Source organism: Narcine bancroftii, chromosome 4 (assembly GCF_036971445.1).
Source record: "Narcine bancroftii isolate sNarBan1 chromosome 4, sNarBan1.hap1, whole genome shotgun sequence".
NCBI lineage: Eukaryota > Metazoa > Chordata > Chondrichthyes > Torpediniformes > Narcinidae > Narcine > Narcine bancroftii.
The window spans coordinates 240275271-240290129 of NC_091472.1; the positions used below are offsets into that span (position 1 = coordinate 240275271).

General features: G+C 39.9%; 1 long non-coding RNA gene across 1 annotated transcript in view; it reads left to right on the forward strand.

The window, feature by feature from the left end:
- Positions 1–14859, forward strand: part of LOC138760073 (uncharacterized) — a 37173-nt gene that overhangs the window by 10025 nt on the left and 12289 nt on the right. Inside the window, exon 2 of the long non-coding RNA XR_011355372.1 lies at positions 3423–3547. This is a non-coding gene — a long non-coding RNA (uncharacterized lncRNA). The remainder of the gene's footprint in view (positions 1–3422; positions 3548–14859) is intronic.

Genomic DNA, 14859 nt, shown 5'->3' on the forward strand with positions numbered 1-14859 from the left:
CCTAATTCCTCCACCTCAACCATATTTGGCCCCAGAATGAGGCCTTCCATTTCAGAACATCCAAAATATCCTCCTTTCATAAATGTGGATTCCCCTTCACATTATTGATAAAGCTCACACCTGTATCTCTTCCACTCATATTTCTGCCCATATCCCACCTTCCACAGACAGAACAAGGATAGAGTTCCTCTGGTCCTCATTTTCCACCCCATCAGCCTCCACATCTGACCCATTATCTTCTAACACTTCCACCAACTTCAGCTCGATCTCAGCACCAGCCACATCCTCCCTTCCGCACCCCAATCCACTTTTCACAAGGACAAATCTTTTCATGACTCCGTAGTCTGCTCTTTCCTCCCCACCCACCCTTCCACCCTCATAGGCACTTCCTGCTGTAACCATAAAAATCCAAACCTTGTCCCTACATCTCCCCTTCAGCTCCATCTAGGGCCCCAAACAAACCTTCCAGTTGAGGTAGAGCTTTACAATGCACATCGTCCAACTGAATCTACTGCACTCAATGTACTTGGTGTGACCTCCTCTACAGTGGTAAGACAAAACAAATTGGGTGACCCCCTCCGTTGAACACCTACACTCTGTGGATCTAAGCTTGAGTTTCCTGTGGTCAACCATTTCAACTTTCCGCAATTATTCCTGCAATGACAGACTTGGCCTCGTCCATTGTCTGATGCAAACTTGAGAAACAACACATTATATTCCTACTGGACAATCTTAAACATGACATCATGAACCTAAATATTTCCATTTTTAGGTAACCACCGCCCCAACTGTTTCCATTGTTTCCCCTTCTTCTTTACCTACCTCTGCAGTTAATATCTCTCCAACTTTCACTGCCAGCAACGCTCTCCCTTCCCTGTTGTCTTTACCTCTACCTGCCTCTCCACCTCTCACACCTTCTCTCCAATACCCTATCACCTCTGGGCCTCTTCGCACAGCTTCTTTCCCCCCAAGATACACAATATTGCCACTCTTTAGTCCTGTTAAAGAGTACTGACACAAAATATTAACTGACCACTTCTACCCATGGATGTTGCCTGACCCACCGAGTTCCTCCAGCACCTCATTGCTTGCTCAAGATTCCAGAATGTTCTCTGTTGACTCGTTATTCCCAAAATACTTCACCGCCATGTAACATAAATTAGTTATGCTGTTATCTTCCTTACCCTTATTAATGTCATGGTTTCCTATTCCTTCTCCACTTCCTTTATGGCTCATTTTAATTCTGTTTTATTTTATTCAACGGCTGGCAGTTTCTAAATGATGAGCATTTCACTCCTTCAGTGACATGGCTTTACCATCAGTTTTACAATGGCTGGAATGCCCATTTTAACAGTGTGAGTAACTCAACTGCAGTAGGCAGTGGATGTTGGGCAGTCCTAAGGCTATAACTTGTTTTCCAGGGTTAAGACATGAGCATCCTCTCCTCCAGACCTCACTTACAGGTTGTGATCAACACTTGTTCAAATCACTGCCCTTCCCTTGTTATGCACTTCATCATTCTGAGTTCCAAGAAATCAGGTCCTGGCAACCACCACGCCGCCCCCACCCTACCTCCCTCAGTTGACTGTGTAACAGCCCCTTCTCAAAGACCTGCCCTTGAAAGCTTAGTTAGAGTGGGTGGATAATGAAAATGTCAACCACGGTTACAAAGGATGTATAACATTGCCTTTGACGCGCAATGCAGCTCCAAGGCATCACCACTTACGAAAGTGCAAAGCTCAGTTTAAATCTTGGCACTTCTTTTCTCTCTCTCTCTCTTGACTGAAAATACAGATGCTGACTTGAGTTTGCACTTTATTTCATTGGAGTATCTTCTGACCCAATGATCATCCTGACCCAATGTTCATCCCAATCCAAAATCAAATAAGACTGAAAACAATTCAAAGGTTTACCATGCCGATCTGCACAGGCACCTTTAAAGTAGCTTGCTTTGTTGGTTAATGTGTGGGTGTTGCAACAAGAAACCAAGATAGAAAAATGAGCAAGCGATGTGTGAAAATCCTACAAGCCCTTTACAAGCTGAATGTGTTTATCCAAATTGCCCTGCATATTCATCCAAGGTATCTCAGCCTTTGAAATCACTGTAGCAATGATTGATTTTAATTTGATTTCAGAAAATGGTTACATACATGTGTTTTCATGTGCATGAAAATGGATGTCTGCTATAGCAATCCTCAAATAATTGTTGCAGCTGAAGTGATTCTGTTCATTTACTCCATGTGACCAACTTAGCGTATCAAGAACAGAACTGGGAGCACAATCGGTTAAAGAACAAATCTGTTTGGATAGCAAGCAACCTGCACCACAGAATAATCACCAAATGGAAGAACATGTGTGCAGTGTCAATGCATAAACATTGCAACGGCTGAAACTACGACATACTTCTTTCTGTTCTATTTTGGGGCTTTCTGGCTGAACGTTTGGTTATTGTTTGCATTGATGAGTAATCACTTGGCAACAATGGTCGATGACTCGCTGAAAGCATATTAATATTTCCTGGAGGCAGCTCTGTAATTCTAGAAAGAGCTACATCTAATAAACAGGAAAAATAAGACAGCATGAACTCAGTACGAAAACAAGGAGGCAGGATACGAAAAAATGAAAGGAGCACTCAGTTGAAAATGAAGCAGTAGAAAATGAACTGTCAGAGCACCAAAATAACTGGTAAAAAGTCAAACTGCTACATAATAGGAAGGATAGATTTTCTTCTTTCATGATGCTCCCAAGAATTATTGGTACTTTGGCCATGAATTAGGTGTGTTACTGGGTACAAGCAGCTTTTGTGCTGAATAACTAAGTCCCAGCACAGATATTGTGGGATCAAAGGCCTCGTTCTCCTCAGACTGGAGGCCAATACCTGTTTCCCTACTGAGTCCGTCTGAATGTTGATCGATCGTGACATTAGCAGATGAAGCAGGTGGAAAGAAGGAGTCAGTGAACATGACACGCGAGTTGGAGAGGAATATTGGAAAAGCAGCAGTTGGTCTGTTGTTTCAGCCTGAAGGCGAGCAGCCGTCCCTCCCCAATGCCCCAAGCAGTGTTTTCTCCTTCATTTCCCCTCAAGAAGAGGACGTTGCTGGCATTTAATGTCCATCTCTAATTGCCCCTGAACTGAGAAGGTAGTGAGCAGTCAATCAGGCCAAGGCAATCAGAGAACAGGAGAATTGTTGCCTGGCTTCTGGTGACCCAGACAATCCAATGGTTTTGTGCTTGCTGTTAATGAGACATGCTTTTATTTTGATTTCCAGATTTATTTAATTGCTTCATTTTATATTCCCAAGTTACCATAAATGTAATGTACCATTTAATCACTTTCTATATCTGCATCAATGGTTCAGAATTCTGGCTGTTTGATCTGCATCTTAACCCCATCGGTATCATCTCCCTGTTATTCTTCACAGGATCTGGATAATGTCAGGAAAGGTAATACTTGATGCCCCTCCCTGATTGAGCAGGCACAGAAGAGACAGTTGAAGTAAACCACATCACCTTTGGATTGAGTCACATACACTGTTGGTTTGTCAGGGTAAGTTTAGTGTATTTCCTTCCCACTAACTCAGACTTCAGATTTCAGATTTATTATCAGAGTACATACATGACATCACATACAACCTTAAGATTCTTTTGCCCTGCAGGTGAGGTAGTGCAAAAAAACGGACTCAACATACACATGTAAATAAATAAAGAAATGTAAACAAACTGATTGTGCAATACATAGATTAAAAAAGTCAATAAAGTGCAAAAGTAAAAGTCCTTAAATAAGTCCCTGATTGAATTTGTTGTTGACGAGTCTGATGATGGAGGGGTAGTAGCTGTTCCTGAACCTGGTGGTGCGAGTCTTGTGGCACCTATATCTCTTTCCTGATGGCAGCAGTGAGAACAGAGCGTGTGCTGGGTGATATAGATCCTTGATGATCGCTGCTGCACTTTTGTGAGCGCATCATCTGTAGATGTTCTCAATGATAGGGAAGGTTTTACCTGTGATGTCCTGGGCTGTGTTCATCACCTTTTGTAGGGATTTTCGCTTAAAAGCATTGGTGTCCCTATACCAGACTGTAATGCAGCTGGTTAACATGTCTGTGAAAGTTTGCCAGAGTTTCCAATGTCATACTAAACCTCTGCAAACTCCTGAGGAAGTTGAGGCACTGAAGTAGAGGCAACTCTACTTGGAAGTTAACTTTTCACAAAAATTCACTCACAATGCACAAGTAGAACTGTGCAATTCAACAGAAGGTCTAAGCCTGGATGTAGAATTTTAAATATTCTCTATTGCGAGCAAATGTGCAAGTATTCTATCAATTCACTTAAGTTACATGGCCATCCCTCACAAGGCCAGCGCTCCCTTAGTTACCTCCAAGAATTTGGTGATGAGAATCCAGTGTTCCTTTATGCCACATTTAATTTTATTTAAGAACTTTCATTAGCTTTCTATCCCCTAATGGCCACCCATTTCAATTCCCCACCCTATTCCCTTTGCTGAAATGTCTGTCCATGGTCTCATGCCATGCCAGACTTGGGAGCAACATCTCATATTCTGTTTGAGCACCTTGCAACTGGATGGCATTAACATCAACTTCTCCAGTTTCTGTTAGGCTCACACCCCCCACATCTATCCCTGTCTCCTTTTCTGTACCTCTATCTCTCTCTCATCCCTTTCCCTCAGCTCTGCATTCACAGAACTAAACTTTCCTTCTCCCCCAATCAATTCTCATCTTTCCTCTCTCCTGTCTTCCTATCCATATCCAATTACACCTTTTGCCTGTTGATCTGTACTCCGCTCCCTTCCCTTCTTTTAATTCAGATGCCTGCCTGCTTTTTATTTATACCTTGAAGAAGGGCTCAGGCCTGAAATATCTATCTTTACCTCCTATGGATACTGTGAGACCCATTGAGTTCTTCTAGTATTACTGTGTTTTTACATTATATCATTGGAAAATTATTATAATATCAAGCAGTCCAAATTAAAATACTTGATAAGAATAGGAATTTTTAACTCAAAAAGCAAAATATCCAAATGGCAAGAGAAGTCGAATGTTCAGATTAATTATTTGCTATGTTTATATTGCATAATTGCAATAGAAAATGGAGGAGGCAGACTCATTCATCGCAAATCTGCACCCAACCATTGCAACTCGATCCAAATTGGTGACATCGAGGAAATTTTGCTGGCAAAAGTCCAGCTTAAGAAGAAATTTCTGAACAATGTAGAATGTATGCAAGTGGAGTACTGCCAACTTATATTTTTAACAATGATGAACCACTAATTCTTTTCCCTTCTGTCTATGGGACTGTGCTCCTACTACCCCTCTCCCACCATTTTGTTCGGACACCTGTCTACATTTTGCTCATACTTTGATGAAGGACTCAAGCCCGAAACGTTGGTTATGTATATTTGTCTTTGCTATATAAAGCACACTGGTTGACTTGCTGAGTTTCTCCATCATTGTGTTTTTACACCAATCCTTTTTCCCTGTTTCCTCATCTGTCACATTTGTTGCAATGATGGGGCTTTCCATTCTGTTGCCTTTCAATATCCTCCTTCCTCCTGAACTTTGGTTTCCCTTCTGCCATTGTGAATAGAGCTTGCAACTGTATCCTTCTTCTTCCCACATGTCTGCTCTCACCTGATTTCCACTGGGACAGGTCAAAGTTAGAGTTCCCCTGGTTCTCATTTTCCACCCCACAAATTATCCTTCACAATTTCTGCCAGCTCCAACACAATCCCACCATGTCTTTAATTATCCCCTCCCCTTTCTGCACTTTTCAGGGATCATTCACTTTATGACTCCATGCTCCCTTCTTCCATCCTCACCCACCACCCTCTATCCATGGTATCTTCCCACTCAACAGGAGAAGATACAATCATACAGCACCCATCCACTCAACTCTTCCCTACCTTCATCCCAGGACCCCAAACAATTCCAGGTGAAACACTTATTCACTTGCACTTGTTTCAATCTACTCCATAGCATCTGGTGTTCTGAATGTGGACTGCTCTACAGCAGAGAAACCAAACAAAGATTGGTTAATCACTTTTGAGAACACCTGTGGTGACCTTGAGTTTTCCATTGCATGCCATTTTTAATTCTCAATCCCATGTCAATTCTGTCCTGCCTGCTGGAAGCCTCCTCCACTGCTGTTGTGAGGCCTAATGTGGACTAGAAGAACAATATCTTACCTTCCATCCAGGAATTTTCCAACATAGAACAGTATAGCACAGGAACAGGCCTTGTAGTCCACAATGTTTGAGTCAAAAATGATCCCCAAATTAAATTAAAACCCTATTGCTTGCACGTAACACACATCCCTCCATTTCTTGCATGAGTCAATTCAGACACCTATTAAATGCTACTATTTAACCCTGGCAGCTTGTTCCAGACATCTACCACTCTGTAAAAAACTTATCCTGCACATTTCTAAATTTTACTCCCCTCACTTTTAATGCATGTGACATTTTTACCCTCCATAGTGCCATATTCGTTTGTTCATTCTGTGATTGTACCTTGCAGCATCAATCATTTCTAGCACCATTGCTACGAATATGTTTGTCCCTCGGGTTGCTCCCCCTTTGTTGTTTGAAGGGCTTCCCACCAATCTCAAAACCTCAACATCTAATAGTGGAAAGATTCTAGACTGCCCCACAAACCCCTCACATTGGTTGCGCCAAGCTGCAGTGTGTCCCATGTACTCCTTCAGCCTAGAATGTGACTGTTGATACCATTCCTTCATTGATATCTCAGTGTGTGGTTGGCCAACAAGTTGTGGACAGACCAAAGAGCATCTTTTACATTATTGATGATGTTCCAGCAGCTGTGTATGTGTGCCTCTGCATGCATCCCTGGCAACAACCCATAAATCAGAGAGTCCTCTGTTAAACTGCTGCTGGGGATGAAACATGACAAGGTCCATTGCTTCTTTCACCACACACTTTAAGCAAAGCCACAGTATGCAAAGAGATGGGTGACTGTCTCCTCCCCATCCCTCCCATCTTGAGTGCAGCATGCATTGGGGGTGATATTACATTGGCACAGGAAGGATCTGACTGGGAGGACTCCTCTCACTACCAACCAGGCCAGGAGCTGGTGCCACCATTCAAATGTTTTCCATTAAAAATGTTACCAACTTCAAGGCTCAAGATAGTCCATGCACAGTTAGATTCCAATATGAATTTAGTTTCTTCATACTCATATGCTAAAGAGATTGAATATCTCAAAATAATGATTTGGTCCAATCTCTTGTGTGCTTGCAATGTGTAATAGGTGAAAACTGAACATAGAATACCTTGAGCTTTGAGATTGCCAACATTTTCAATGGAAAACTTTTGAATGGTTGGGAATACTACAGTTCTCTGTGCAGCATTTCAAGATTAATTCCCCTCTGCATTCACAAGAATTCACTAAGTCAACTTTACCTTCTTGCTGACTCCCTCTGAGATGTGCATATCCTCTACTATCTTGGGCAGAAGCAATAGAAGAGGATGAGGATCAAGTGTAGTGATGGACTGAATCATATCTCCATAATTAAACAAGAGTATTTACAGCATTTTCCAATGAGGTACCACATGTATTATAGATAAAAGATAATCAGACTCAGAGTCAAATGTTATGTTTAGATCACATGGACAAAACCTGGAAAAGGACCACACTAACTGCATATTTTCTTAAGCAAGCTTAAGTCAAATACTTAATCACATAATTCTTTAACTTGGACAAATGTTCTGAAAGGGATAAAAATGTATTTTATGCTTGCAAGCAGCCAGAAGATGTTTAACATATTTTATGCTGTTTCCTAGCAACATATTTGGTTCAACGTTATAGCTAGCATTTCTTTGTTAGCTAAAGAGATAATAGGTTTAGTTTAGTTCTTTTGTTCTGAAAAATGAATGAAACAGCGCATGTTCCAACAATTTCTAACAATATTTTAGCATCATATAATGTTTAATGGCTTATAACAACATATAGCAACTGATCATAACTTTAACAATGTTTAATATCATTTAATAAACTTTGGAAATGCAACTTTAGTATGCATTTGTTTGAACGAGTCAGAGACAATAACAACATTTTCTGATCCTCCAAGCAACTGTAAAAGAAAGTAATCACTATAACTTAAGTTAATAGAAAAGGAATTAAGACAATAAAATGTTGGAAATTGGATTTGGAATTTGGACTGGATTGAGTGGCTTTGTTTAGAGCATTTTGAACTCAAGGAAGCACAAATGTCAACAGCAGCATTAAGGCCATTGAAAGCAAAAAGCCTTACTAAAAGATTCCTTCTGTGTGTTTATTGGAAGTTTGAACTCAGTTTGGAGAAACTGCCGCTTGTTCTTTGAGGATTGTTTTAGTTTTGGAGTTATTGTAGTGCATTTATTGGTGCTTGAGTATGACGGTCAGCTCAAAGGATAAAGATAAAATGGCATCCACAGCTGAAGCTGTGACCCCTGAGGAGCGACATATCGAGGAGATGAAAGTCAAGGAACTTAAAGAAGAATTTCAATGATTGGGATTAGATTCAAGTGGAATCAAAACTGCTTTTCAAGCAAGACTGAAATTTACAATAGAAAGAAAGAAGGTAACAGCTGATGGGAATACGAACCCCACAGAGGTATTGCAAAAAACATCAACAGAATCTAAGGACAGTGGCTGAAGATGTGTCACAAGATGTTGATGTGGAGAATAGCCAGGAAAGACTGGAGATAAAGTCAGGCATTAAGTCAACATCTGACATACAGGATGATATACTACCAAGTGATAGTAGTCAAATACTGGTAGCAGGAGAAGCAAGAGGAGTTCTAGAACAAGCTCTAGTGTTTCAAGTACTGCATCTACACATTTAAAGATTCAGGATGAAGAGGTAACTCTTGAAACAGAAAAAGAATTGCTTCAAAATAAATTGGCATTAGAAGAACAGGAGGAGCGAATAAGGAGAATATGTGAGGAGCTAAGGATGGAAAGGGAGCTGCAGGAGGATCAGCTAAGGAGGGAGGAAGTGCAGCTAAAAAGGCAAAAGGAGCAATTGAAACTGGACAAGCTGTTAATCAGGCCAGGTTGAGGGCACTAGAAGGCTTAAACGTATTTGGTATTCGAAGTTAATTATCTAAGGCGTCTAATGTTATGGAGTCATGTTTTGAGGAAGGACAACAGAAAAATAAAATATTAGAGCTAGTGCCATGGTTACAAGATTGTATGAACCTGAACAAATGAGGTTAAAGAAGAGAAATTTGGATGAACAAAGTAACGTACTCTCAGGCATGAGAAGGCAAGATGAAATGGCTGTATCGTTAATTCAGTTACAGTCTCTCTCTTCTCTGCCTAAGAGAAAAATTCAGGTTTTTAATGGTGACCCACTTCCGTTCATAGCGTTCATGAGAAACTTTGAACGCAGTATTGAAAGTAAGAACCAAAATTTAGAAGATTGTCTATATTATTTTGAACAGATCACAAGTGGACAACCACAAGAACTTGTAAAGAGTTGCCATCATATGGCCCCAAACGAAGGGTTCAAAAGGGCTAAGTTTTAACTAAAGAAGCATTTTGGCAATAAGCATAAAATTGCTACAGCTTATGTACAGAAGGCTCTTCCATGGTCGTCAATAAAACTGGATGGCATGAAAATTCTACAAGCTTACTCCCTCTTTTTTAAGAGGGTGTTGCAATGTCATGGCTGAGATCAGCCATCTACAAGAGCTTGACATGTCTACTAATATGCTAATCATTTTAAACAAATCACCCTACCGAATGAGAGAACTATGGAGAAATTCATTTGTTGAATATCAGAAAAAATACAAATGGTTACTTTTAAGGATTTGGTGGAGTTCATTAAAGGCCAAGTGGACCCTATCCAATGTATGGAAATATCGAAGGCACTCAGTAAGCAAAAAAGTTGAGAGGTCCAAAATTTGGGAAAGAAGTACATTTGCCACCTTCTTGGCAGTTGTGGATAAAGAAATCAAGGAAAAGGAATGTTTGCCTGCTATGAAGAAATGTTTGTTCTGTAACAGTAAGCATGCTTTGGCAAAGTGTGCACAGTTGGAAAAGAAGATGGATAGTGAGGAAAGCACTTTTCTGAAGGAAAATGGAGTATGTTTTGACTGTGTGTAAAGGACACATTAGGAAAAACTGCAAAAAGCAAATCAGTTGTGACATATGTAGTCAAAAGCATTCAAAAATGATACATATCTTCCAGTAAAAGAAGAATAAGGAAAAGGAACAAAAAGCAAGAAAAGAAGCAGATGAAAACAGACAAATGGTTTTACTTGGGCTGGTGACAACAACTGCAAACTTTTAATAGTACCTGTGCATGTTAAGGCCAAGAAAGGAAGTGCAATAGTGCATTATTTATGCATTTTATGACCCAGGTAGCACTGTGGCATTTTGCACTATGGGGTTAATGAATAAGCTTGATCTTCATGGAAGAAGATCAAAATTATATTGAAAACTATTGGTTAAATTAAACACATTGAAATCAGCATTGTTTTGGGCCTAGAGATCGCTGGACTGGATAGTAACAATTTTTGAGAACTCCCAAGCATCTCTCTTCATCAGCACCCCTCTGAGGTCTGCGCACCTGATGGCCTAATGGTAACTGCTTAAAGAAAACATCCCACATCAAAATGACAATGAACCAAGGACACATTTTTTTTTAAAATTGTTTATGCAAAATCAACTCAAAGATGGAGTTGCTGATTGGTTCAGATGTACCAAAGCTCTGGAACCACTAGATGTGATGTAAGGAGTGTAGGGGACAGACCTTTTGCTGTCAAAATTCTGCTTGGTTAGACAATTAATGGACCATTAGGAGGAAGAAATGAGATTCAAGACCAGTCGGCTATAGGTGTCAACAAGATATCGATTGTTAAACTTGATGAATTGTGGGAGCAGTAGTTCAGGAATGACTTTCCTGAGTGCCTCAAGGTCGACAAAGACCAGCAGTTCTTGGAATTGTTGAAATCTGCCAAGTTGGTTAATGATCATTACTGCATTGGATTAGCTTTAAAGAAAATTGAAATATGTGTGCCTGATAATAGAAGTGTTATTAAAAAACGTACACTGAATTTAAAGAGAAAAATCTTCCTTATCATTTGAGACTACACCAACTGCTTGTCTGAAATGATATTTAAAGGTCATGTAGAGAAAGTACCAGATTATATTTTGAAACGTAGTGATGGCAAAAGATGGTACTTACCACACCATGGGGTTTTGCATCCACAGAATAAAAAACTTTGAGTGGTGTTTGATTGTGGAGTAACCTTTCAGGGGAGGGTTTCACTAAATTCTCAACTCTTATAGGATCCAGATTTGACCAGTACATTGACAGGAGTCTTAACTAGATTCCCTAATGAACCTGTCATCATTACTACAGACATTAAAGCAATGTTCCATCAGGTGAAAGTATGAATAAAGACCGTGACTTGTTACCATTGGTGGCCTGATGGAGTCTACAATCACCAAGATGTGCAATTCTTTCCCTGCTGAGCACAATATGGAACAAATGAGCTCTCAAGCTATAAGCACCATTAGGAATAACTTCTACATTGTCTCACTTCTGCAGCTACAATAGAGGAAGCAATAACTCTTTATCATGGAGTTGAGAGTGATCTGTTTCAAAGGAGGGTTTTTACTTCCAAAATGGATAAATTACAGTCCCCAGGCTGGACATAATGTTGAAAATAGAGCTGCAGATGGAACTAACAGACTCCATATTTTGGACTGATAGCACCTCTGTGCTCAAATACATAGTTTGAACCTTTGTGCTAACAGAATCACTGACATTGATAAAGTCTCACTTCCAATACAGCAGAGATACGTTCACGCAGTTAACAATCCTTCCAATCTGGCATCCTAAGGTTTCAAAGTCATCTTTTCTAAAAAAAAGTATATTTGGATGTCTGGGCCTCAGTCTCTTCTGCAGTCTTAGAAGGATTGACCTCAGAACCCTGATAAATTAAAATAAATTTTTTCAGAAGACCCTGAAATCAGGAGTGAGACTGCAAATGCTGTTTGGATAATGTCTGAACAAATGGATACATGGATGCTCTGACTTAAAAGACTGCTTCTGAATCATAGCAGAAAGGAAAAACAAATAAGTGAGGTTCCTGCTAAATTTCAATTGGATCACAACAAAAAGGGACAGGAGACCTTGACATTCAAAAAAATGGTGGTGTCAGTTGAAGAATTGGTTAATGCTGAGAAGGATATCATCTGTTTTAACCAGAGGGAGAGATTTGCAGATGAAATTTCAAATCTGAAAAAGGAAATGAAATATGATGGACAATTTAGTGCCTCGAAATTCCTGGTTGACGGGTGTAATGCAAGTGATTGGACTCAGAGACTTGAGAGGAGCGCAATCACGCTTTTAATAGCTTACAGTCAATGGCTGGTATATATAATAGTCCTCAGGTGAATCTGAGGTAAGACGGGAAAACCAGGGTTTAAATTGGGGGAGGTGAGGATGGACCCAAGGAAGGAGCCAGCCATTTGAACTACACACAGTCAGTGAATTCCAGTTCACTGCAATGGGGAAGATTTCGAATCATGCCTAAAATTAGCTTTCTGAACAGACCAATTACCAAAATCTGTCTTTTACAAGAGGCAGAAAGCTTTGATTATTGACTTTTCTTTTGACATTTAACCGATATACTACAATTACTATGTTTAATTTTTCTTTGTGGTGATAATTATTATTCTTTTAAACATAATAATCAGAGGCCGGTATTGTAAGGGTTAAATGTATTTTATGCTTGCAAGCAGCCAGTAGATGTCGTTTAAGATATTTTATGCTGTCTCCTAGCAGCATCTTTGCTTCAAGATTATTGTGATTTTTTAAATGACAATAAAGAAACTTGGATTCTTTTTAAAACAACTAGATTTATTAACTAAGCAACCAGCACTAAAAACAGAGCACACACATGCAGACCTCATGGGAAGGCATCATCTTGAATCTACTAAAGATGCAACCACATTTGCAAGATACAACATTCCCCAGATGCTACACCCTCCGTCTCCGACTCCTCCTGGTGATAGCCCCACAATTACAGCTAGCTTTTCTTTGATTGCTGAAGAGAAAACAGATTTAGTTTAGTTCTTTCGGTCTATGAAATGGATGAAACAGAGCATGTTCTGACAATTTCTATTGACCATCTAACAAAATATTAACAACTGATAATAATGATAACAATGTTTAATATTGTTTAATAAACTTTAGAAAACTCATCTTTAGTTTGAACGAGTCATAGACAACAGCATTTTCTGATTGTCCAAGCGACTATAAAGGAAAGTAGTCACTACATATACAATAAATTCCTGTTTTTTCTGGTACTTTTGCAGCAGAATTATCATGCAACCAGGAAAGATTTCTAAAAATATCAGCCAATTTCATAAAAGATTCAAACGTAAAATAATTGTGAGGAGACATAGGAAGTAGGAACAGGAGTAGGCCAAAAATGGCCCATCGAGCCTGCTCCGCCATTCAGTAAGATCATGGCTGATCTAATCTATGACCTAACTCCACCTACCTGCCTTCTCCCCATATCCCCTAATTCCTCTATCATGTAAAAATTTATCTAACCGAATTTTTAATATGTTTAATGAGGCAGCCTCAACCACTTCCCTGGTTAGAGAATTCCAAACGTTCACTACTCTCTGGGAAAAACTATTTTTCCTCATCTCTGTCCTAAATCTACTCCCCCGAATCTTGAGTCTGTGTTCTCTCATTTTAGTTTCCCCAGCCACCTCAAAAAACCATCCTACATCTATCCTATCCATACCCTTCATAATTCATAATATAAGATCTCCTCTCATTCTTCTGAACTCGAGCGAATACAATCCTAGATGATTTAATCTTTCATCTTAAGTCAACCCCTTCATTCCAGGGATCAACCTAGTAAACCGTCTCCAAAGCCAGTATATCCTTCCTCAAATATGGAGACCAGAACTGGACACAGTACTCCGGTGCAGTCTCACCAGTACTTTATACAGTTGCAACATTACCTCCCTACTCCTGAATTCAATTCCTCTCGCGATGAAGGCCAACATTCCATTTGCCTTCTTAATAACCTGCTGCACCTGCAACCTAACTTTTTGCAATTCATGCACAAGCACTCCCAAGTCCCTCTGAACAACATCATGTTGTAGTTTTTCACCCTTTAAATAATATTCAGCTCTTTTATTTTTCTTGCCAAAGTGGATAACCTCACACTTACTAATATTGTACTCCATCTGCCAGACCTTTGCCCACTCATCCAGCTTAACTATATCCCTCTGCAGACTCTCCATATCCTCATTACAATTTGCTCTTCCACTCAATTTGGTATCATCCACAAACTTGGCTACACCACATTTTGTCCCCTCCTCCAAGTCATCAATGTAAATGATGAACAGTTGTGAGCCTAACACTGACCCTTGCGGCACCCCACTTACCACTCTCTGCCAACCTGAAAAACACCCATTTATCCCGACTCTCTGCCTCCTGTCAGACAACCAATTTTTGATCCAGGCCAATATACTTCCCAGGACTCCACTTTCCTGTAACTTACTGATAAGTCTCTTGTGCGGCACCTTATCAAACACTTTCTGGAAATCCAAATATACAACATCAACCTGTTCCCCTCTATCCACCGCACCCATTATATCCTCAAAGAATCTTAACAAGTTTGTCAAACAAGATCTTCCCTTTCTAAAACCATGCTGCGTCTGCCTGATTGAACCCTTACGTTCCAAAAGTTTCACCATTTCATCTTTAATGATGGCTTCAAGCATTTTTCCAACTACAGACGTCAAGCTAATTTGCCGATAATTTCCAGTCTCCTGCCTACATCCCTTCTTAAAAAGTGGCGTGACA